The sequence below is a fragment of the Stegodyphus dumicola genome, chromosome 5 (assembly GCF_044657685.1).
Source record: "Stegodyphus dumicola isolate Sdum_Otavi_A_Nest chromosome 5, ASM4465768v1".
Taxonomy (NCBI): domain Eukaryota; kingdom Metazoa; phylum Arthropoda; class Arachnida; order Araneae; family Eresidae; genus Stegodyphus; species Stegodyphus dumicola.
This window is the reverse complement of record NC_140772.1, coordinates 1,354,524-1,379,422: the sequence shown is the minus strand read 5'-3', so window position 1 is coordinate 1,379,422 and position 24,899 is coordinate 1,354,524. Positions and strand designations below refer to the sequence as shown.

The 24,899-nt window shown below is 32.1% G+C and overlaps 1 protein-coding gene and 1 long non-coding RNA gene across 12 annotated transcripts in view; one reads left to right on the top strand and one right to left on the bottom strand.

The window, feature by feature from the left end:
* The window catches only part of LOC146997006 (uncharacterized), a 159,354-nt gene that overhangs the window by 76,072 nt on the left and 58,383 nt on the right, over positions 1–24,899 (bottom strand). For 5 of the 8 annotated variants that reach the window (XM_085816421.1, XM_085816420.1, XM_085816422.1 and 2 more), the window contains one exon: positions 21,529–21,591. The exons of the other annotated variants lie outside the window; for them this stretch is intronic. The gene's annotated coding sequence lies outside the window, so the exon portion shown is untranslated. The remainder of the gene's footprint in view (positions 1–21,528; positions 21,592–24,899) is intronic. 8 annotated transcript variants of the gene reach the window in all.
* The window catches only part of LOC146997007 (uncharacterized), an 81,511-nt gene that overhangs the window by 8,319 nt on the left and 48,293 nt on the right, over positions 1–24,899 (top strand). For 3 of the 4 annotated variants that reach the window (XR_015041054.1, XR_015041056.1, XR_015041055.1), the window contains exons 2-3: positions 4,701–4,835; positions 13,372–13,577. This is a non-coding gene — a long non-coding RNA (uncharacterized LOC146997007). Of the gene's footprint in view, positions 1–4,700; positions 4,836–13,371; positions 13,578–16,876; positions 16,892–24,899 lie in introns of those variants that run through there. The other variant, XR_015041057.1, reaches the window with a different exon arrangement.

Here is a 24,899-nt window from a genome sequence, read left to right as displayed (position 1 = left end):
TTGAAAAGTCAACTAATTTTCGATCAATGACAATGATTACATGTTTTAATTTTCCTTTTACAATTGAAATTTTATTCTTCGTGATGATTTAACTCCAGTCCCCGTTAAAACATTATTAACATTTTGCTTTCAAATTACTTCAAAACATCTTTCAAAATATAACTTACCAGTATTAACCAGTAACTTACCAGTTATAACTTACCAGTTTTTAGAATTAAAATAAGCAGTGTGGCCAGTATTCCCTTTCACCTCCCTTTGTCACACTGATACAAAGGCACTTCCATTTCTTGCGTAAATATAAAAACAAAGATACACATACATGTATATGTATGTGTATCTTTGTATACCTATATACAGTATAGATTCACACTTTTAAAATAATTCTACTTTAATTAAACTCGGGAGATAATATAATCAATTAATCAATACTGTATAGGAAATAAATTATTATTAACTAACTTTGCAGCAATTGCGCAAGTAATAATAACTTGTATTCGCACTAAATGGATTTAAGATCATACAACATTATATATATATATATATATAACCTAATGACTCTACAGTAAGAACTAAAGATTCGTATAAAATTCTATATAGAGTATAAAATTCTAAATTTAAATCAAGTTGGCTCAGTCTAGACCAGTGATTCTCACCAGCTTTTTCCCCATATACCCTTTCCACCATTGCTAAATGATCATTCAACCTCTCCTTCCCAAAACTTGAAAAGTAGATATGTGTTTGTTTAAATACGGATTATTTTTTAAGTAAATTAAACAAGTATCAAACATGTTGGTAAATACCAAAATTTGAATAAATGTTCTTTTTTGTATTCATAAACTAAATCTAAATACTTAATACGTAAAGAAAAGGTGGACTAAATTACTCTCTGAAACTTTGAAATTCCCCTTAGGGCTATTCCTCCTGATTGAGGACCCATAGTCTAGCCAGAATTCGTTTTTAATAGTGACTAAATATACAGATAATTTAATTTGTCCCACTTTTCTTATACTAACTTTTGTCACAGAAACTTCGGATTACGTGCATGTTTTTTGAAAATAAAAGACACAAATTTAAAAAAAAATAAATGTTTAAAATTTGATGTTGAATTCAAAAACAGTTATTTGGTAGCCAGACCTAATAAACCTAAGAGATCAAATTTGAAGTACACCTTACTTGTTCTTACTAACTTCTGCTTAATGAATTAGAATTATTCTTAGAAAAGAGCCCACCAGCGGCCGAGCGGTAAAGTCGCTGAACACTGGTAGTTCGGTCCGAGGTTCGAATCCCGCGAACGGGCTGGCTGCATGGGCGTTTTCGTGGTTTTCCCCATGTGTAACGTGTATACGAGCCAGTTTCCCTTAGAAAGTCCTCCACGAAAGGCATCCCTCCCCTTAGGCAGATAGCCCTAGTGTGCTTTGCCATAATTAAATAAATACACCACCATCTTAGAAAAGAACCTTAAAAACTGGTGAAACATTTCATGCTAGAAAACAAGATATTAGAAACTTTGAACTCATTCAATAGAAGAAAAAAGTTATTCAAAACGTAACTCCATAACAAAACATTTTTTTTCTACTTGATCGTCAACACATGAGGCTTTTAAGAAATACCTCCTACAAGATATGTGGCCACTATTTCTGTGCTGTCAGAATATGAAATTCGTATAAGGAAATCAATGCACTTCGAGGAGAAGAAAATGACCTTAATTTGATAGTTTTTCTACCTAATAAATTTTTACATGTTATGAGTTTCTTTTTCTTAATCTAGGCGAAATAATATTCAACACATAATAACAGCATAAAACCCACAAAAGAAGTGTTCCAGTGAATTTTCAGTTTCTAAATGCTGTTTAAATTTGCTTCAATCAAAGTTTTTGTATATAAATAATTACGGTAAATTGAAATGAACTGTTTTTTAAGCGTTTACAGTTAATCGAGTAATATAATATTTTTATTGAAATAAAAATTATTTTTAATGTGCAAGATTACTTTTCTTACAACGCTGGGCTCATGGTTCTTAAATCCTCTTGTTGCTAAGTTCAGAAACCTGTGTTATTAAAATTATTCGAATAGTTTAACTTTTATTACGGTTTCATATTTTTCATTTTAACTTTCACATGGTTGCGTTTTCAACCATATGAAAGTTAAAATGAAAAATATTACTTGTACGTAAATTTTAATATATGTAATAATTTAATGTTTTTAGAAATAGTTCAGTAGTTTTACTTTTAAACAATGGCTTTGATATAATAACAAGCATGTTTAATTAGTTCATCAAAAAGTTGTTAGAGACACTATCAAATCAGGAACTAGCATATTTTTCCACTCTGCAGTTTTACTGCAAAAACAGTGAATTATCCCTTTAAAAATGGTTAAAAAATATTTAATTCCTTTCATTTTCCAATTATTGAAATTTTTAAAATAATTGAAATTCTAACTAAATCCTTAGACAAAAGGTTATTCAAGAACTATACTAAAGAAATGTAAGAAAGGGGTTAACTTCAGTTACAAGCGGAATTTCAGATAATGTTATTTTCTAGTAGGTAACTAACAAAAAACATTTAAAATCCTCTTTAATTGTTCTCCTGCCACACCCTCCCTTCTGAGGCCTTCTTTGGCGCCCCAGGTTCCATAGGGAATAAAGCAATTAAGCAAGGCTCTCCTCTCTTTAACTGCTTTTTCACACAGCTGGGGGCAAAAGAAAAGGAAGGCAATGGTTTCCTGCCTGAATAGCCAGCGGCCAGTTAGAAAACTACATGACAAAAGCCCACAAGACGAATGCCCACTTAAAACCAGCACACATTTTCAGGAAATCCAAAATAACTATGACTTCCTGAAAAATTTTACGAGTAATTATTATGATTAAAAAAATTAAATTTCAAGTGGGAATGAAATTAATTTATGTAAAATCCAAGTTGTCAAAATTTAACTGGATTATTTGAAACCATGCTTTTTATTCACCATTAAAACGGTGTTTGCGCTTAATCATAATAGAATACTGTACTTTTATTTTTTTTTCGTTAAAATGAAAGTTCGGCTTTAATTCTCCATATTAAATTCATATAATGCAAAATTTTCTGTAGTGTTAAATTATTCATAAATTATTCTCTGTATATGATGAAAATTTACATACATATTATACTCCTTATAATTTTGTAGAATTAAAATAAGCTGTGTGGCCAGTATTCCCTTTCACCTCCCTTTGTCACACTTATACAAAGGCACTTCCATTTCTTGCGTAAATATAAAAACAAAGATACATACATGTATATGTTTTTAATTATATTATTTTGATTGATTCTCTGTACTATATATATATATACGAATTTAATTCAGCCGGAGACGAAAATGAAATGTGTTCCGCTACTTAAATTTATTGTTCAATTATTTCTTATTCATTTATTTTTTATTTTATCTCTATTCATGACGTATATATCGGTGTGGGTTTTTGTTAGTGTGGACTTTTATCAGCGTGCCCTTCTATCTATGTGGGCTTTTATCTGTGTGGGCTTTCATCAATGTGCGCTTTCATCGGTGTGGGTATTAGTCGCGTGGGCAATTATCCCAGTGGGGTCATTTTTGTGGGCTTTTGTCGTGTGCACTTTCGTCCTTTTGTCTGGTCACCGCATGGACTTTATGTATTTCCTTCACAATGCATTTTGCTGTGAAATGACAAACATTGTACAGTTAATAATTAAAAATAAAAGTATGTTTTGACTAACAAAACTAAAGAAAGGAATATTTATACATGATTAATAAAAATTAATTATTCATGTAATATTATATCTAGAGTAAGGTACCATCCTTATACTCATTATTGGAATTGTCGTATATTGATACTTTGATACCCCCCTTACTTTGTTTAAAAATTTGAAATTAGATTCCATTTACTCAAAAACCAGTATTATATTTATTTGTTCCATCTGCTTAGTTACACTTAAGTGATTAAAGTTCTAGTCATTGTACAAGGCATATATAATAAATATGTTTTTCTCCTATCTAAAATATCTATTTGTAAAATATCTTTTGAAGTAAATCTTTTAATTATAATAATGATTAATCTTTTATGTGGTAAGATTATGTAAATTATGTATGGATATTAGATTTAAGTGACTGAAATTTAAAAATTTCAATGGGAAAGTGGTGTTTACTTGGAATATTCCCATGATTCTCGAGTTACCTGGAGTCTTGTTAGACAACAATGCTGCATAAATGTACTAGACCGTTTGGCAGATGAAGCTACTATGTATTTTTCTGCATTGCATGGAAAATAGAGGTGTGTTCTTATACCTGTTACCCATCATCTGGCTTGTAAGTATGAATAAAATATTAAGATACTTATTTATTGATCTATTATTTATTGAAAAATATTTTTATGATATAAATCCAGATGTATTGCATAGTTACAAGAACTATCTATTAGTTTTCATGTTAGTTCTAAGCTTTATTGTAAATTTTATTTTTTTACTTTGAAAAAGAATAATTGTGATGAAATATTATATTCTGGACGATTATATATCTCTAAACCACAGAATTTCTAGCAGCAATTTGCCATCAGTGTCAACATTAAAAAATCATTATACTGAATAATTCACCTTATAGCTGTAAACTGCTAATATTTTGATACAATTGGACATATTATTTTAAGATATGTCTCTTAATCTTCTCTTAACTCGTTCCATACTCAAATCATCCCCTTAGAAGCTAAGATTGAGAATACTCGTCTCCTCAAGCAACAATTGGATGCTGTACGAGTCGCATCGGACATGGACCAGCATACACCTCTTACGGCAAAAGCAAACTGTGATACATTGAAAGTACTGGAGCCCCTTAAGGGTAAGTGTGTTTTTAAATATCTCAGTATGCTAAAAAAACCCTTAGATAGCCTTGCTAATGCTTTTAATGATAATTTTAAGTTAAATATAAAAAGAAAACAACATGAAATCTCGGATAATTCAAACGCTAATTCTAACCACGAGGATGGTAAGCCTATAAGGCATACATACGTATAGTATATTTTTCAGTTGCAATACCTTATTACCACTGAGAATTTTTTGCGATTCCCAGGACGCCATAATACAGTCAAAAAGTCATTAATTCAGACACCCATAATCCGGAATGATCTATAATCCGGACCTCAAAGCTACAAACTTTCTGCGCATGCGTCGCGTTTACGTGTGCTCGTAAGACCTTTACGGCTGTGATTTTGCCTGTGCACATGCGCATAATACGTTTACGCATGCGCGTTTAACGTATAACGGACGGTATAAGCTGAGCTAAAATTATCTAATTCAGTTAATGTTGCAGATTGCGTTGTTCCTTAATCTTCGAATTGGATCAGGCTTATTATTTTTTGCAGACTGTTAGAGCAATTTTATAAAAGTAAGCTTGAACTTTCGATTATGTCAAACAGAATTTCCGATATATATTTACTAATATGTACAGGATCTACAAAGCAAAAGTATGTTTCGAAGTCCATTAAACAAAAAGTGGAATTGCTGCAAAAAATGGAAAAAGGCATATCCTTTGTTTCTTAACCATTCCGAAATCTGTTTATCAATTTCATGCTGCTCTGCGGGGGGGACATCGCAGCGCGCAATGAACTGGAAGTTGATTTGTCAGCACTATCCTTATCTTCAGGACAAATGTTTTTATTTTATTCGGCTTATAATTCCTTACTAAATGTAGTATTTCATCTCGATGTATTCCGTCTTTGATATGATTTAAATCAAATTCCTTGTCATTATAAATATCACAAGTACACATCAAATAGTTTTCTGGTTGCAATTTTCTAATTTCGACTATGCTTAATGTATGCTTTACGCATGTGCTTGTTGAAAGAAATGTTTAATAAAGTAAACAAATAAATATTAAGCTTTTTTTTGTAAATTTTGATACCCTTTAGATCATAATTGTTCTTTATTTCATAAATAACGGTTTCATATTTTTAATTGTATAATTTCTGCATGCCATCTTACCAGATTTAAACTGATGATCTATAATCCGGAATCGCCAAAGTCCCGACGAGTCCGGATTAACTACTTTTGACTGTATTTACAAAAATTCTGTGGAACCCAATAAGTACTGCGCAAATCCGACACATGCGTGAGTGAAACTGTCAATTTTTTCTTTTGTACACTTGCAGTTTTAGGTCACTACATTTAATTTCTAATTTTAAGACATAGAACAATGTGAACATTTTAAATAAGTAACAGATGAAATGACAGCGTCACGTGCAAAGCAAGAAAAATGAACGTTTCTATTATAAAATGAAGGCGTCGAAACGGATTCATTTTTTTTTTTCTTTGTCTGTATTGCCATATCTATTTTAAGATGTATTGTATTATGTAAAAATATTTGGTAATTGTAAAAGTATTATAATAAATTAAAGAAATATCAAAACTGCTAAAATTCTAGGCAACCCCCTGCTGCAAGTCCAGCGACTCCAGTTTAAGAAACCCTGGTATAGACAGACAACCCGGCGAAATTACGCCCTAATTGAGATACAGACATAAAACTTATATCAAAATGATGGGGCATGCATTTGCAGTTGAAAGCAGCAAAACGCATCAAAATGGATCATTAACTTTCGAGTCGTGTGATTTTGATGCGGCTTGCTGCTTTCAAAAGCATTTTCCTACAACTTGCATCCTATTTGAGATGCAGATATAAAATTTGTGGAGCATGAAATTGCTATTGAATGCAGGAAACCGCATCAAAATCGGACAATCGGTTCCCGTGTAAAACAGATTTTAAAAAACTGTAATTCTTAGAGATGCATCAAATTTCATTGCCATGAAAAATATATTTCGTCCTCTGGACCCTGAAAACGATACTAATTATGTCCAGAATGCAGTTAACACTGTAAATCAACGAAGCACTTCAAGTCAAAATTTACCTACACCACCACAACCAAAAGTTGTTCCTCCAGTCAAAAATTCTACAATGATATAACCAGGGCAAACAAGTCCACAATACCAATTTTAAATCATATCAAATCCGAAGAACACAGGAAAAGGCCTAAAACCATCCTCAGAGACATACAATAAAGGTTTTTGATAAACGTTTAATTACTGTAAAGGCCCTTATTTTTGCAGGCCGTAATTTTCACAAAAATGAATATATCGGTGATTTCGCGAGTTGAAAATTTCACGAATTTTATATGAACAGAACAGAAAGTTGAAAAATTTTAAAAGTACTTAAGTAAAGTTGGGGGAAAAAAAAAGTATTTCGCAAAGCTTTGATTTTTGCGATTACGACGGGCTCACGAAAATAAGGGCCTTTACACCAGTTTAAAAAAGACCCAAAAAACTAATTAATTATTCTTTAACTAATTATTGTAATATACCTAATTGCCTAGCTTAGCACCAAAAATTGGGAAAATTAAAACCACTACTAAACCCCCGGATAGCTGTTCCTGTAGTTTTAAATTGTCTCCAAAGTCGTGAAACGATGCTGTGAGCAATTCCGATCTCTGCAGCCACACTTGTCACACGGCGGCCTTCCTCCAACTTCCCAATGACCTCGGGTAAAAGCATCCAGATGTCATCTAACAGATTGATTATTCGCCATTTCTCGCCGAGGCAGCAACTCAGTGTGATTTTAACTGCTATACGGTGTGCAATCTCTTTGCCAGAAATACTGATCTTTCACCGAGAACATGCTTTATACAACTCAGACACTCCCCCATTATGTCTACCTGCATATCTGCGCAAGTGCTACCGTAGATCACCTTACTTAATCTCGGGATTGGTCTTTCTGTCCGCTCTGCCTCTTCGTTCAGCTGATATGCTAATTTTTCGACTTCGTCCTTAATTTTTGCACACCAGTGTATTTCACGTGCTATACACAGGATAAGGTACAACCCAGGAACCTGGAAATGATGTGTGTCTTTGTACCCTTCTAAAGGAGTATGGATTGAAAACAGCCTAGGCCTTCCCCGTAGCACACTGTAAATCACACTTCACCCAATAGGATTACTCCTCTGCCAGCCAACAGAAGTTCAACAAGCTCCCGCCTACCACCTGACTACTGAACCATTCAGCCTTGAATAGTCGAGGAAAGGGGGAAGAAAAAAGAAGAAAAGGGCTTTTTCTTCTCTCTCCGCCCCCGATTGCCTCTGCTGCTCACACTCCAACTAGCTCTAGGTTTTAACTTCAAAACTCATCATCTTATATTTGCTGCAAACTCTGCCATTACTACTGATTATAATGTCACAATTGCTTTCATTTCATTTCACTGCCATAACTGCTCTTCGAATTTTTATTTTTACGAACTTCAGCAACATTATTTCTTTAACATTCGTAAAAGTATTAACTTACTACACTGGGATAAGGCTATGCCCAGGAACCCACTACAACTGAACATTAGTTCATCGAGGAAGGGCATACTCTAAATGAAGCTGCAGATGTCCAAATAAAAAAGGAAAAGAAAACCTATTCACAATAAATTGTTTCAACAAAGGAAACGATTGTGTGATTTTAGATGACAGTCGGAGAGTATTAGTATCAAATATTTTATTTCATCATACCACCAACAAATATTTTCTTTTGTTTCAGAAGCCCATCAAAAACTTACATGACAGCAAATGCAAATCTAGTATAAATAACGTTTATGTTGCTAAAATAAATTCTGATTTCCAAAGATGGCCTGTTTCTCGCATTGTTGGTAAATCATGGTTGATGGGCATTAAGAATGGTCTTTCCTCTAATTCACTGGACACACACAAATTAGCAGCACGTTGGTGTTAATTCTTTTTAATTCTGTATTAAAATATATAACTTTAAACTTAGTTGACATATGCGGCATTTGAAGTGCAAATAATAAAAATTTTTCTTAAATACTATGCTTTGTTGCTTATCTTTTAGAAATTTAAAGACCTGGAATTCTGCAATTCTGAGTAAAAAATGAAAATAAAAAACAATTAACACCAACAAAAACTTGTGGTAACATGACAGACAAATTATTACAAATACTACAAAAGATCATGCCTTTTCATTTTATTTAACCATATGTTAAAGCAGTATTCTTTATTAGACCTGGAAAAGTTAGAAACAGGAATATATTTTACTACAAAAACTACACGACAATTTTGAAATTAGAAGCTTTTCTGTATGAATTCCACTCTAAAACAATGCAAGTGCAGTCTTGACGATAAGAAAGTCAAATTTATTGAAATTTAAATTTGTATTTCCATTTTAATTTTCATTTTCCTAAAAACATTTGTCAACTTTGCAGGATTTCATCTTCAAGTATATATGTACAGACATTTAAAGTTCTGATGTATTAACATCTCGTGGAAATACACCTATCCCTCGATTTATACAGTACTTACCTGTTTTACATGATTTCAGTTTTACACAGTTTAAAAATTAACAGATTTCAAAAACTTAGTAAAATAGTATTTGCTGCATAAATGCAAATACATACATTTGAAGTCATTTTTTAATCTCATTTCTTTGGTAACACTGGTGGCAACAACAAGGATGGGGATTCCCCGTGTTAGGAGAATCTCAATAGTATGTATATGTATTTCATAACAGTAAAATTTTAAATTATATGGTTCACGCGAACTAATGCAGTATCAGTATTTTAGCAGCAAGGATTACATCATTTTTATCTACATATCTGAATGTTTACTAGCAAGTTTTCAACATTTATAGTTTTTGTGGCATTTTTTATAATTTATGTAAATTTTTTAAAGTATTATAATGCCAAAACGATTTTTAAAAAAAAATCAAAAATGAAATTAGAAGCAAAAATTAAAATATTAGATCATCTATGTAATAGAGAAGGAGTAACAAATGTTGCTAAATTTTACTCCATGAATGAAGCCACAATAAGGACAATTAAAAAAAAAAAATGAAGACTCTACTAGAAAAAGAATTAGATATGGGTAGAAGACGAAAATTTAAAATGGATTCCAATTGATACTGATGCTATTAGAAACAAGGCTTTAAAAATTTATAAAGCACTTAAGAATCGGTCACTATCGACTTTGTCAGATGAAAAAAAGGTATCTTTTTCCACAAGTCATGGTTGGTTTGAGAGATTTAATAATATTTAAACAAAGGCATTCTTTACATAATCTAAGATTGAAAGGAGAAAGTGCATCTGCTGATTCGAATGTAACAACAATATCCAGCAAAATTTGCTGAAATCAATTGCCACGATCTCCTACATTTCTGATCAGATCTTCAATGCTGACGTGTCTACGTTGTTCTGAAAAAAAAAAAAAAAAAATACAGTCAAAAGTCGTTAATCCGGACTCGTCGGGACTTCGGCGATTCCGGATTATCGATTTTTCCGGATTATAGATCATCAGTTTAAATCTCGTAAGATGGCATGCAGAAATTCTAAAATTAAAAATATGAAACCGTAATTTATGAAATAAAGAACAATTATGATCTAAAGGGTATCAAAATTTACAAAAAAAAAAGCTTAATATTTATTTGTTTACTTTATTAAACATTTCTTTCAATGTAAGTTGATTAAGTTGCTTCATTTTATGTGATACTAATACTTTCTCTTTAATTCTATAAACAGACATAATTTCTTTTCAGTTAAAGAGTTCTGCTGTTCAAGTCCCGTTAATTGCTGTGCCGAGAATACCGACTAACTGGTCAATGGAAATTTTTTCGTTTTCACTAACCTCTCTGTCACATTCTTCATGTCTTTATCCATTTTTTTCAGCAATTTCACTTTTTGTTTGTTGGACATTGAAACATACTTTCGTTTTGTAGATCCTTTGGAAGTTCCAGAAACGGAAATTCTATTTGACATAATCGAAAGTTCAAGTTTACTTTTATAAAATTGCTCTTACAGTCTGCAAAAAATAATAAGCGGGATCCTATTCGAAGATTAAGGAACAACGCAATCATTAACATTAACTGAAATAGATAATTAGATAATTTTAGCCTACACCGTCCGTTATACATTAAACGCGCAGGCGAAAACGTATTCTGCGCTTGCTCACACGCATATGCGCAGTAGTCAAGTTCTTACGCGCTCGCGTAAAACGCCTGTGCGCATGTGCTAACGCGGCACATGCGCAGAAAGTTTTTAGCTTTGAGGTCCGGATTATAGATCATTCCGGATTATAGGTGTCCGAATTAACGACTTTTGACTGTACCTTGCAAATCAGCTAGTGGTCATAAGGTAGTGAAAAGTCATACAATTTTTTTCTGTTGCAATGCTTCAGGCAATTATATAATGAAACCATTGGTTATTAACAAATCAAAAACACCATGTTCATTTAAAGGAACAAATATAAATAACCTTCCCTTTTATTGGATGCCTAACAGGAAAGCACGGGTCACTGCCATAAGGTTCAATGAATGATTTCTTACCATGTTTGTCCCAGATGTCAAAAATTATTTAGGTAAAAAAGGATTGCCTTTTAAGACTCTTCTTTTAATAGATAATGCACCTGGTCATCTTCAAAATTTACAACACAAAAAAGTAGAAATAGTCTTTTTGCCCAAAAAATACAACTTCTTTATTACAGCCATTGAATCAAGTAATATTTTCTGGCTTTTACAACATTGTGTATATCAAACAAACCTTTAGGTATATTTTAGAAAAAATGGAGAATAATGAATCTTACTCTTATGGATGCTTGGAAGAAATTTACAATCTTAGATTGTGTTGGACTGTCATATACTCAGATTAAACAATCAATGCTCAACGCATGCTGGAAAGCAATACGCTGGATGTTGCTAAAGATGAGAATGATAGATTACCATTAGAGTGTGAATATTCTCAGATCACTAAATTGGCTCAAACTGTAGTAGGAGAAGGTTTTGAGGATTTAGCTCAAGCATATATTAAAGGAATAATGGTTGATGAAGAACTAAATGAGGATGAGTTAGTTAACATGATTCATGAAACAAATAAACATGATGAAGACCAATCTGAACCAGCTGCATTCACAGCTAAAGTCATCAGTGTAGGACTTGAATTGGGAAGAAAATTAGGTAATCATTTTTTACAATATGACACAAATGTCGAATGAAATCTCCGATTCCAAGGGGAGCTTAGTAAGTGTTTAAATCTATATACGGATGTTTAAAAAGATTTAGGGGGACAAAAAAACAACAGGCAATTGTTAATTATGGATTTCATCGTGAAGTCTAGTCGATGTGAGATCTCCCCTAATTTATCATCTATTGAAGCAGAATCGTATCACGAATACTCAAGTGATGAAAGAGACATCATACCAATCAAGAAGAAAAAACTAATAATTCATGAAAGTGATGTCAGTCCAAAATCAACTCTAAATATGAGAATATTTGTAGAAATTTCCTGTTCTTTCAATTCGAGCCACAATTTTTCATAAATGCTACATACTTTCATTACATTATCAGGTTGCATACTTCTGATGTCTGTGTAATTTATTTAATTGATGATGTAATTTATTTAATTGATAACTAAATATACTCGATTATGTTTTCACAAGGCTTGCTAATGTTTTTTTAAATAACACGAAAATAATCATGCAATGCAATAAAAATAGAACATCACTTTCCTGCCTCAGAATATACTACTAATAACAGGTTGTTTAAAGAGCAAAATATACAAAATTTAAATTAAATAATTATTTCCTTTTACTCAGTTGAATATACATTTAATTCATAAACATGTATATGCAGATAAAATTAGCTATGTCAATAAAGTTCTGCAAAGAATAATGAACGTGATCCTATTAGTTAAGTGTTGCAACTTTATTTCATATGAAATATTTTCTATATAGTCATTCCTTAAAAGTAATCTCTGAATAATTAAACCAATTAAATTTGTTTCTAAATGTACTTGGGTTAATTGATAAAAGCAAGGCTTTTTTTTAAATGGCAAGCTGATTTTTAATTGATTTCATACTTAGATACATCATTATACATACATTAATAAAATAAATAAAATTCTAATTATGTTAGGGCAGTTTCCATTTTGCTGGTGTTTACTAAAGAAAATTTTACAGATAGCATTTTTAACAAAAACGCTGTTTATGATCATTTAAGATTTAAAAATAAATAAATAAATAAATAAAGAGAGAGAGAGATTATTTTGTAAGTATTCATCAAGAATATTTCTTCCAATTTATGTTTTCGAAGAAACGCCTTTATTACACCAAAGTAAAAAAAAAATTATCCCTCTACCAAAACTTAAATCTGTATCGATTAAAAAAGAACAGTAATGCATATTTAATAAGAACACAGGAATAAATTGTATTAAAACTCAAATCTATTTGTAAATTGTTCTTCTCTAAACTTATGCTTTGAACCTGAAATATTTTGAATGAAATAGTGCTTTTTTATTTATTTTAAGACTTGATCTATTTTAAATTTACCTAAAATACCTAAAATAATTATTTTAGCTTTTCAAGAGTTTCTTTTACATTGCTGAATTTGATGAAGGTGTACAAACGGTGCCAAATTCTTGGTTTTGGGCTGATATGGATAAATGACATATGTAATATGAAAAAATGAATCAAACTGAACAAAATGATTGCATCACATCAAGCCCCAGATTATTGAGAACTTTGGCAATTTCACCGGGTTCTCTAAATTTTTGCATCGACAAGTATGATATTTTCTATAATTATGTGTTCTTGTTGCTCATTTTTCTCACTGTATAATTTAGAAAGCTGAATAGAACATGGAAAATGCTGTTATGAATGACATCAGTACCAAAATATTTTTAAAATATAGTAACATCTCCATTTTTAGTACTTTTATCCATAAATTATTAGTACGAGTTGGTAGTTTGGTTTTTGAATCTTAACATTATTTTAATTACCAGACTAGTTGTTTAAAAATAGGAATGCATGTATTAAAAAATTCAAAAATTAACAATCATATCAGGATATAATATATATTTGCTTTAACATTTAACTGCATTTTTTTTTATACAAATTTGATGCTCTCAAAATCTATTCGGTCACCTTAATTTTGCAGTGGAAAAATAATGAAATAGTATAATCCTACAATTCGAAACCATAAAAATTCTATTTGATTTATTTATTGAATAAATTATTGCAAAATATCTGAAATTTGCAGAATTTTATAAAATAATGTAGCCATGACTGTTAATTTAATTTTACATCAAATATTTCGATAATTATACATGAGCAAATAAATGCTGCTAGAACATTTAGATGTTTAATCTAACATTAAACGATTATTTAATTCATTCTTTTTGCTTTATGTTAAATTATTGTTTATGAGTGATAACGGAAATTTAAAATTTTCAGTGAAAAAGGCATAGAAAAGTTAAAGTTGGCTATGAAGTTTTCAGACATCGAAAAGTGCAGAATTTGGTGCGGAAACAACAACAACAACAACAAAAAAAAAAAAAAAAAAACACCAGCGATTTAAATTCTCCGATTCTTCAGATGAGTAAAAAGAGTAAACAAGTAAAAAACAGTAAAAAAGTAGTACTATAGTAAAAAAGCTAGCAGAGCTGTGCTTGCCATTGCTACCAGAGTGCACACAAGGAAAATATTTTCAACCAGAATTTTCTGCATCTGTTTTAGCTAGTCCTCACTGCAAATCTGAGGACTAATACTCCAAAAGCAGGCTCATCAGAAAGACCCAATAAAGGTTTCGTACTGTTGCATTCCTGTACAGGTTCATGCAATTTGGAGTGATTAACGATGACACTTAATAAACACACAATGTATTTGCCAGTATTATTCAGGACATCTCCAAAAACATGTTTACAGTCGTCCAAAAACTGCGACAAGCACATTGAAACAATCAGCAACAGAGCCTTTAGGCTATAACAGTGAAGACAGCTTCACAGCAAAGTGCTAGAGTACAGCTCCCGACTAGGTTCAGTCTTCTCAGAACTCGACGTACTGTCGAGATTCTCGACGCTACAACTCGCGATGCACTCCACAATAAGCACTAGAATACAGCTTCTGACTCAGTTCAATCGTTCTTGGAGCTCAACACACTCCAAGATAAGACTCGATGATGCACTAACTCGCGATACATTAAGAGACTCTCTCTACGCACTCCCCAATCAACTCAATACTAGACTGAAAATCAACTCGATAGACTCGAGATACTACTGCTACTCCGCATACAGGCAGGGTTTATATAGCTTTTAGCATGCATTCGAGAACATTCTAAGTCAAACCAGTAAGAACTCGTTCTAAATGGTTCTCCATCCGTCTACGGCATATTGCCAATTTCGCTGAAAGATGTTGCCAAATGGGTGATTTCTCGCCAAATCTAGCAAATCCTAAACCTGCTTTGTGGGAAATCTATCTTACCGCAGCTAGAAATTTTTTAACAGTAACTTTCTGAATTTGCCAATAGTCAATTTTTTAAAAGTGTTCTGTTTTCAGGTTTTTAGAATAATTATGTAATAAAGACACAATAACACGCCGAATAAATACTAATTCAGAAGTCAAACAACAAAAATCAGCGTTATATTTACAAAATTTTCACAGTAAACAGTCACTGTGAAAATTTTGTAAATATAACGCTGATTTTTGTTGTTTGACTTCTGAATTAAATATGTAATACCCTGACCTTTTCTCTTCCGCAGAACTTCAACATCTAATCTTAAAAAATTTAAATTCTTTATCAAGTAGATTACAAATATTGCAAGAAAAGGTGGAGTTGCTGAAAACTCCTAACTGTGCAATCAACCGAAAAATTCAGAATTAAATATATTCCAATTAAAAACTGAATTAGAACTTCAATTTTTAGAGAGAATGTTTCTCAACAACATAGCTCCTGTGGTATTGTAAAATAATATTTTACATTAATCCTAATAGTTTTTTTTTTTTTTTTTTTTTTATTTTGTTTACTTTTTGCACACATTTTCATTTTATAAAGTAATTTCTGTTACGTTTTTGCTTAAATGAAATTTTCTATTTCAGTATTATCTTATTTTCTTTATATAAAAACTAACTGCAGAAAATGTACTAAAATACAAATATGGAACTCAAAGCAATGAAAACGTTATTATTTTATAAATAAGTTTCCATTACATTTGCATTTTATTTTGAGGAAAGTTAGATTTCTTGAGTGTTCTGTGAAGTTGAAATAATTTTCTTAAATGATAGAATAAGAAATCTTGTTGGTTATGCATTTATAGATTAAAGTCAATTTTTATTTATATATTTATTTATTTAGGTCAATGAATTGAAACATATTAATGTTAAAGGAGACTAACGTAAACATATTAATAGTAAACGTAACAAATATTTTGAAGTGATGTCGGACACGCTAGCCGAAGAGTACAGTTGGGTAAGTGAAAAAAAAAGGGGGGCATTTAAATCCCTGAAGTTATCATAGGTTATTTTACATAAGTCAACATTTATAAATATATTTTTATGTACATCATCATTTACAAAATATCTTGATAACTTACATTACGTATAATATGAAATCTGCCAAATTAAGTCACACCCAGCACCCGTAGCTCTCAGCCTGAGTCAAATCTTAATTATTCAAAAAATCGAATAAAATAAGACCAGACTTCCATGAATAGTGCATAGTGCTACTAAATGCATATGTGACCATCCCAGAAGAAATAAAGCAGGTAGATATTAGCATCTGGAAAGATATCCCAATGCATGAAGGAAGAGTAATATATTTAGTGTATGAACCTGTTATGTCAAGAAGACTTTAAATGAATTAGAAGACAACATAAAATAGCAGTTTTATCTGATCGCAAATGTTTAAAATGTTATTTAAAATGTCTAACTTTTTTTTATTCTTAAAATGATGTTTAATCCTCATTTGTTCTGCTATTTAATTTTTATGATGTATTGTTACTTAGTTTGTTATCTATCCATTTGTCAGTAATTGAGCTGAATTAAGTAAAGCTTTGTTCTTTTACATTATATTTTACCGCTCGATCAGGCCGACTGCCGTACCAAAGCACTCGGGTTCGAATCTCGAAAAAGGTTCGGGGGTTGTAAATGCATAGTGTCTGTGCATCATGGGGGCACCCAAAATATGCTGCAAGCCGAAAAGTTCTTTCAAGAAGCTGATCGTAGGGAAAGAGAACTTGAAAATCCTTGGACTCGTCCTCCGTGTGATAGTTGCATCGCAAAAATGTTATGGTTTTTAATTAATTGACTTTCTGTTTAAATATGCAGTAATTATAATTAAAAATTCACAAGTAAATTTTCCATTTAATGTATTTTTTAGAGATAGTGCAAACTCATCTCCCTGCAACAATTGAAAAGAAAGGTGCTACTATAACAGTTAATCTCAAAAAGGTTGGTGGGTGGTAAATGTATAGTGTCTGTGCAGCATGGGGGCACCCAAAATATGCTGCAACAAAGTTGCTACTACACTCATGTCCATAAATTAAGGATAATTCGGAGTCACGCGGAAATCGAACTCTAAAATATACTAAAATATCACCTGTAACATCACTACACACATCTTCAAGAATCATATGCAAATTTTAGGAAGTAACCAGATGACACCGATGGTACTTCACAATGACGAGAATGTAAGAAAGTGATATATAACGAATACAGGCAAAGAAGTAAAATTGTTCGCAGGCACTTTATAAGCATTTCAGTGCAATAACCAAATAGTTCGCAGGGGCTTTATAAGCATTTCAGTGCAATAACCGACAAAGGATGCATTTGGATGATTTTTTACGTGGTAGAATTATCGGCCGTCTGGAATGTGGGCGTACCCAACTGGAAGTATCAGACAAACTTGGAATTGCCCAGAGTGTCATCTCCAGGCTTTGGCAACGATTCCCAGATGATGGTAATGTGAGTAGACGTTACAGCACAGGTTGCCCCAGAGTTACAGCGCCGAATAAGGACCGGTATTTGGCAGTTACTGCCAAAACAAACAGGTGGAGCACAGCCTGAGACCTGCCTCATCAGCTCTCTTCAGCCACTGGTACGACAATTTCAAGGCAGACCGTGTACAGACGCTTAGGGCAGATTGGTTTATATGTTCGTAGACCTGTCAGATGCGTTCCACTTACTGCAACTCACTGTCGCCTGCGGTTAGCCTGGAGTAGAGAGCATGCACTGTGGACATTTCAACAGTGGGCTTGTGTGATGTTTTCCGACGAGTCCAGGTTTAGCTTGCAGTCTGATTCTCGCCGGACTTTCATATGGAGAGCTCCAGGTATTCGTTACCACCAAGAAAGCATCATTGAACGACACCGTTACGGTGGTGTAGGAGTGCTTGTTTGGGGTGGAATTATTCTGGGTTCCAGAACTGACCTTCATGTTCAAATTGGAATCATGACAAGCCATATCTATCGGGACGTCATTCTGGAACAACATGTACATTTGTTTCGGGGTGCCATGGGCACACAATTTGTTTATGGATGACAACGCCAGTCCTCACCGTGCAAATATCGTAAGCGAATGCCTTCAATCGGAGGATATCACCCGTACAGACTGGCCAGCATTCTCACCAGACTTGAACCAGTAGAACACGTGTGGGACATGCTTGGCCGACGAGTTGCAGCCCGTCAACCTCCTTCTACATGTCTACCGGAACTTCGGAGTGCATTGCTTTTTGAGTGATGTAATATCCCCCCAAGATCAGATCGATAATTTGATACTCAGATGCCTAGGCGTTGTACGGACTGTATTGCATCGTCTGGGAGACATACAATGTATTAACAATCAAACCAACCATGTAATATTGGTTTTTTGTAAATAAGTTTTTTTTTTTTTTTTTTTTTTTGGTAATTTGCTCCAGGGAGAAAAAAAATCGCTAATTTTTTTAATAATATCAAACATATAGCATCTGTTTTTGCTCTTTACCTTTTGTTTAATAAATAAGCTTTACAAATAAGTCAAATTTGTTTTGCTTCTAACTTTTCCTTTGCCTGATTTTGCATTATCCTTAATTTATGGACATGAGTGTATAACAGCGAGTACTTTTGTGTACAGAAGCTGTCTTGACAGCTTAGAATCTAAAATTTTAAGTTTGTATTTGTTTTTACTGAATTGTAAGTATTATAAATTCATATGTTTGGAAGCGTCCGAGTTTCAAAAATAATAAAAGTATAAATGATAAATAATAAAGCTTCAAAATAGTAAATCAAACAATCATCAAAATGTTTAGTACCTATTTAAAAATTTGGAGCTTTCTTTCAATTTTAAAGTAATTTAAAATTTAATAAATAGCTTTAAAACTCTTGCCAGTCACTGCTCATCTCAATGCATATAATAGCATTATAATTTTTTATAATAATAATGCATATTTTGTTTAATTTCATGAGGCTGAAGGAGACATTGTAAACTTATATTATGAATACGAGTCATATTTTGTAAAATTCGATGAAAGGCCATTCGAAAAACATGTATACATTGACAGAATTGCCGATATAAATAAAATATGTTATTAACAATATTAACTTCTTATTAATTAAGAAAAGGCTGCATTAAATATATTAAAAGGATCTTTTAAAATTTTTGCAGGAAATGAATTTAAGTTTCTCTTAAGTGAATGGATATTTTTATATCTTTATTACCGTATTTGCAGGCGCATAAGGCACATCCCCCTTTTTTTATACACATTTCATTATAATGAATTTACAGTATTTTAAATATAAATACAAAGTAATACTTTATACCCACAATTCATCTGGGGAAGAGCTTTTAATTTTCTTCATCAAAACCTAAACACTCATCACCATAGCTAAATGAAAAGTCACTTGAAACCTCTCCTAAATCAGCATTCGAGTCCTCATACAACAGATTGTCCTCTGTACCATCCAGTGTATTAATAATGCCACACTTCATACATGATTTAACCTCTGCCTCTGTTTTCACAGCATCCCAAGATGCTTTGACCCATTCACAAACTTTCCAAATGTTAGGCCTTCCCCTTCTTCTTGATGGTGTAACCTCAAAATTTGAAGCCTGCATCCAGCTTGCATGCTTTGTTACAGCAATTTCAACGTTGTTTTTGAACCATAATTTGCCAACAAACTTAAGAAACACCAAACAGTTGAAATTTCCCACACTTAAAAGTCGTTCGCAAAAATTGCAGTTTTCATGCCAGATGCACATTTACTAAGCTCTCCGTAACTGTAATATTCCCACACATCGCAAGGAAACAAGAAAAAAAATCACATAACACCAAAAAAAGAGGAAATTTCCAGAAATTAATGCAATCAAAAACTGAGTATCGACATACAAGATGCACCTCCTTTTTTTCCCGACTTATTTTCAAAGAAAAAAAGTGCGTCTTATACACTAGAAAATTTGCTATTTAAAACTTTCTTACATTTATTGGAAAACAAATTGTTTTATATGCTTAATTTCATTAACATAACTATGCTCACTGTAGTTATTGGCTATACTAAATATTTGAATGAAGAAATGTAAGTTTTATTTGCACAAAAACTATTAGCATATGTTTTATAGCAATACACGCAAGTACACAAAAGTGATACACAAAAACTATGAGCATATAGTTTTATAGCAATTTATGAGAGCAAAGTTTTACATAAAAATGTAAATGAATCATAAACGCATCTGTTATATAATTTCAATACAATGAGATATAACAATAATCACTGAGGAAATCTGATATGATTGTGATGACTATATTCAATAATTAAAAAATTCCAAAGATTCCAGTAAGATTTTAATAACTGGAAGAGTAACTTCTTACTGGATCAATAAAACGCTTTTCTGCTGTTATCAGTTTTACTGGAGGAGATGTCTGAAATACTGCTATTGCGACATTATACTGATTAAACTAATGTAACACTGTGCGACACCCACACAGATCTTTAAAGCAGCAATTCTCAACAGGTGGTACACAAGATAAAAAATAGGTGGTAGGCAAAGAAACAAAGTTCAAAAATTCTATGAAGAAAAAAAGAACAATTGTTAGAAAATTCCTGTGATTGCACTTCCACTGAAGATTTCATAAATAACAACTTTTGGCTACACCGAAAAAAAGAATTTAAAGGCATTTCAAATAAAGCTAAATTTTTATTGCCTTTTCGCACAACCTATTTGTGTGAACAAGGATTTTCTTCCATGTTTTATTTGAAAAATAAATACAGAATAAAATTAAAAGTGGATCACACTTAAAGCTAAGTGAAATAAGGCCAGACAAAGAAATTGATCTCTCTTAAACAGGCCCAAATTTTACACTAAATTTAAGTATATAACTTAAATTTTGATAATTAAAATGGTAACCAATTCTTAATTAATATTTTTTATGTGTGCCTATTTAATACAGATAGCCAATAGCTTGTGCAAATGGCAAAACGTTTATTTTTTCTATTTATATTGAGAAACTGAATAAGTATTATAAAATGTACAATAATTATACTGGTTGTACTAAGGTTTTTAAATTTTTGTTTAGATGGTATGTGTTAGTCAAAAGGTTGAGAACCGCTGCTTTAAAGCAATTAAATTTATGTCACTTTGTGAAGTTATACAAAAGTCGCAGTGTGACATTAACATCATTATCGCAGCATGACTTTACTACCATACTCAAAGACAAAGAAGCAACAATAACAAAAAAAAAGAAGCCAAGAGAAAAAATTGGTATCTTACCTCTCAGCCTCCACATCCACAGGGCTTGTTTGCTCACATCCTCTTCTTGGGCGCTTCGCATTCCTATAATAAACAAAAATAGGTACAATTTTATTACCGAGACCATAATAAACCACAGTGACAGTACATGCATAAAAGCACCAAACTTGGCACACACATCCATTTAAATCATAAATTGACATCACATAAATTTAGATACTTCTAAATGCAAGTGAATTATGACTGCACATAAATTTAGATAGCTCTAAATTTTAATTTACCACTGAAATACTGGTATAATTTTTAAACTTTTTAAAAGTGTGTCGAATCTATCTATTTAGAAATTGCCAGAGATGAAAAATTTGCAATAAAATTTTGACAAAGAAAAGGCATCATTCATGATTGTGTGTGATTATGACAAAGCCTCAAGGGCTATCTGCCTGTGCCTTTGTGGAGCACTTTCTAAGGGAAACTGGCTCGTATACACGTTACACATGGGGAAAACCACGAAAACGCCCAGCCCGTTCCTGGGATTCGAACCTCGGACCGACTACCAGCGTTCGGCGACTCCACCGCTCGGCCGCTGGTGGGCCTCATTCGTGATAGAAAATTAGGCTTAAACTATAGTCCAAGAACCATGAAATGAAACCATTTCATCGATAACTCAACAACTAAATGGCACCTTTAATCTTCTAGGTGTATCTACGGATTATTTCGTATTGAAAGATGGCTTTCCAAATCACGACACGCAGAATATTCTTGTCAGATTTTGATAAATACGAAATGGTTTCGAATGAATGCGGCAACTGGCAGTAGGGAAATAGCAATCAATAGAGAAAGATGTTACAGCGCGAGGTTCATAAATAAAAACCTCGTATCCAGCCACACTATCTGCCGACCTGTAGGCGATTTTCGTGCCGAAACCGAAAAATACTAAGAAGCCTTCGACCGAAAGCTTTGTGTATGCAAAAAGTTTGTGAAACAAAATTTCTTCTATAAAATAAAATGCAATTTGCACTGAACCCATGAATTACTTTTAAAGAAATTAATATCACCTAATTTACAAATAATTTCTTTTAGCATGGAATAAATACTTAAACAGGTATCTTACAATTACATGAAATAACGTAATCTTTAAAGGCATTGATGTATACAATATAAATATTTGCTTGTTATTTTATGAAATAACAGTGTCTGGGAAGCCCACTCAAATATCCTGTAGAATTTTAACAAATTATTTTATAGGATACAAATATGCATCTGTTTTTTTATGAAATATGTGAAATTCATGCAAATAAAATTAAGGATTATGAAATTTATTTTAATATAAATAACTCTGCAAAAAGAAATATTCAGGAGACTTTATTCCCCTTATTTTCCTATTATTGTCATCATAAAAAAATAATAGCATTTATCTTAAAGATAAGTAGCTTATTTAAAAAATACAATCTGTAAGCACTTTCTTTAACTCGATATAAGATCCATTTATTTTAAATACTTTTCTAAAACTTTTTATAAAAAATAAGAAAATAATGTAAGCACAAACCTTGTGGTTGAAAAGTTATGCAAACCTTGGGTTCAGTACCCCTCAAATAAATAATGAAAACAATCTCAGATTTTATAGGATAAAAATTAGGTCCAAACGGGCAATTTTTTTCATTTACAGACAATCATTAGATGTTTGGGCTAATGCTACTTTGGACTAAAAGTATTTAAAAGCTACAATTTCAGACAGACTGTCTTGCACACTTAAAATACAAATGTTTTATTAATTACACTGCTTGCCTTAAAAATATGTTTCTTAATCAAAAATTTGCTAAATTTTTATAAAACATAAACTAATACTTATAAAAGAGCCTGAGGCAATTTGTTACAATTAATTAAATTGTTCAACGTTGTTTAATTAATTGTTTAGGCGGTCAGAGCCGGAACAGCTAATGAAGTTTATGAGACTGTGATATTACTTTCGGTTTTGTGAAATGAAGAATTACATAGGATACTTTCAGATTGAAGTTCTGTAGAAACAAAAAAGTAAGTACCATCCCTCTTTCTGAAGCTCTTTATTTGTTTATTGACTTTTGGTAATTAAAAGGTCACTAAAGGAGATATCAGCGAAAAAACATACATTGAAAACAAAGTTAAAACAAAACGTTGCCGACAAAAATATCCAAAGAAGTGATTTGGAAGTGCTGAAGAATAAGTTTAAAGTGTTCGAGACAAAGATAAATTCCAATTTCGATTCTTTGTTCGGGTTATGTATTGAAGAAAGTGCAGTCAAAAGTCTTTAATCCGGACATCCATAATCCGGAATGATCTATAATCCGGACCTCAAAGCTACAAATTTTCCGCGCATGCGTTTACGCATATGCATAATACGTTTACGCATGCGCGTTTAATGTATAACGGACGGTATAAGCTAAGCTAAAATAATCTATTTCAGTTAATGTTGCAGATTGTGTTGTTCCTTAATCTTCTAATTGGATACGGCTTATTATTTTCTTTTAGACTATTAGAGCAATTTAATAAAAGTAAGTTGGAACTTTCGATTATGTCAAACACAATTTCCGATACTGGAGCTGCAAAGAATCTACAAAGGGAAAGCATGTTTCGATGTCCATCAAACAAAAAGTGGAATTGCTGCAAAAAATGGATAAAGGCATATCCTTTGTTTCTCTAACCATTCCAAAATCTGTTTATCAATTTCAAGCTGCTCTGCGGGGGGGGGACGTCACGGCGTGCAATGAACTGGAAATTGATCTCTCAGCACTATCCTCATCTTCATGGCAGATGTTTTTATTTTAATCGGCTTATAATTCCTTATTAAATGTAGTATTTCATCTCGATTTGCTCCCTCTTTGATATGATTTAAATCAAATTCCTCGTCATTATAAATATCACGAATACACATCAAATAGTTTTCTGGTTGCAATTTTCTAATTTCTATGCATAATGTATGCTTTACGCATGCGCGGGTTGAAAGAAATGTTTAATAAAGTAAACAAATAAATATTAAGATTTTTTTGTAAATTTTGATACCCTTTAGATCATAATTGCTCTTTATTTCATAAATTACGGTTTTATATTTTTAATTTTATAATTTATGCATGCCATTTTACCAGATTTAAACTGATGATCTATAATCCGGGAAAACCGATAATCTGGAATCGCTGAAGTCCTGACAAGTCCGGATTAAAGACTTTTGATTGTATTGATGCTTATGTAAAAGAGAAAGAAGAGATTGACGATATTGTCTTAGATGTAGAAGTCGAATTAAATCGTAAATTAGCTAAGCTTTCCAAAGAAATTGAATAGGAACCTTTGGTTTTCACGAATGCTTAGGTCAATGTTAAATTATCCAAAATTATTTTGCCAACGTTTTCGGGTAACTTACA